This window comes from Chionomys nivalis, chromosome X (assembly GCF_950005125.1).
Source record: "Chionomys nivalis chromosome X, mChiNiv1.1, whole genome shotgun sequence".
Classification (NCBI taxonomy): domain Eukaryota; kingdom Metazoa; phylum Chordata; class Mammalia; order Rodentia; family Cricetidae; genus Chionomys; species Chionomys nivalis.
This window is the reverse complement of record NC_080112.1, coordinates 33,778,028-33,780,022: the sequence shown is the minus strand read 5'-3', so window position 1 is coordinate 33,780,022 and position 1,995 is coordinate 33,778,028.

Here is a 1,995-nt window from a genome sequence, read left to right as displayed (position 1 = left end):
TAGAGAGGGTGTTTGTAAGAGAAGTTGGAGGAAAGGTAAATATGATTAAAGTAGAGTGTATGAAATTCTAAAAATATTATTTGTAACATGAAGACATGGGAAGGTGTGATGACTCAGTTTTGTAATTTCAGCACAGAGGAGGCTGACCTTGAGAGAAGCTTAGGGTACATAGAGAGCTCCAGACCATCTTGAGCTACTCGGAAAGGATCTGCTTCAAAAACTAAAACAAAACCCACTCACAAACGGGATGGGGCGTTAACCAGAGAAAGTGGGCTCTTTAGGGTCTGCTCTTAGAAGTGAAATTAAACAGGCATTTCAGATTAAATCACAAGCACCTCCAGCAAACGTTGATGGCTCTGTGGTCTTCCTGGCATAAAGCCTTTGCGACATTCATTAACATAATGCAAAGGTGTGAAGGAAGGAAACCACTATTATCCTTGTGTCTCACACAATATGAAGAAAAGCTAAGCCTACAGTAAGCAATACGGACCTGCTATAGAGATTTGTATTGGTATGGATCTTGGTTTATTGATACAAATTTGGGGTCAGTTTTGTTATATGTGTATTTCTGTTCTTGATTAAGGTATTGTTTTTGTACAACTCATTTAAAAATGTAATGTATAATTAAGAAATATAGGTTAATAGGTAATCATCTATAATAGTTTAGGTTGTAGTTGTATTAGTCACGTTTTCTATATATATAAAGATATATTTCAGTTAGATAGGTTATTCTTCAAATCTTTCAGAGACCTTCAGAATATGGCATTTAAAATGTTTAAGGATTAGAACTTTTCGTGACAGTGAGACACATCTGCTCCTGGAAGTACCAAGCTAATTCAAGAGGATAATGGGCACCAAATAGGCTTCTTACAGAGTTGTTTAGTCATTTGAGTAAGAAACTGCTCTTCCCTGAACTGCTTGATGTTATTCTATATGAACTGGACTTGCAAGATCCACAGAGAAATGATTGCTGAACTTGCCTAAAGATGAGATGGTCCTTTAAGGTTCCTGTTTCATGAAGGAGTCTGCTAGGCATTCTGCAGGACACAGAAAAATGTGACTGACAAACTGCCAATATAAGCAGAACTATCTGATATTTCCTGCTTTGTGGAAAAGTCTGCTAGATGCTATGGGCCACTAGGCTGAAGATGATTGCTGCAACATTACAGAAGAACTTTGGGGGGGCTGGAGAGATGGCTCAGAGGTTAAGAGCATTGCCTGCTCTTCCAAAGGTCCTGAGTTCAATTCCCAGCAACCACATAGTGGCTTACAACCATCTGTAATGGGGTCTGGTGCCCTCTTCTGGCCTGCAGGCATACACACAGACAGAATATTGTATACATAATAAATAAATAAATATTAAAAAAAAAAGAAGAACTTTGGGTGACTGTCCAGGTAGGAAAATATCTCTGTCAATTCTAGAGTTTTGGAAGTTGCTTACAATCCACTTCCTGTTTACCTAGATAATATTATATCTTTCTAAAGTGTTTGATGGAGTTGAAGACTATATAGTTATAATTATAATTTTCCTTAGCTATGATAAAAGATAAAGTAGCTATAAATATTGTAACTATAATTTTTGCTTAATACCTGTTTTGTTGTATGTAATTTTACTATGTTAAAGCTAAAACTTTCTGTTTTTATTTAAATATAAAAAAAAAAAACTAAAACAAACAAAAACCATACCCAAAACCAAACAACAACCAAAAAGCAAGAAGAAAAATTAATATTAATTTTAACACATAGTTTATTCAGTCCAACATCTCCAATATTATTATTTCAATACATAATCAACATGAACCATAGTAATGAGCCATTGTATATTTTTACACCAACTCTCTGAAGTCTGATATGTATTTTACTGTCAGTGCATAGCAGCTGCCACTATCCACATTTGTGAGATTTCATGGGTACACTGAAGTCACTGGGAAAAAAGGACAAGTAAAGGGAGACCATATAAATATCAGCAGCAAAAATCATGGGCCAACAAATTAT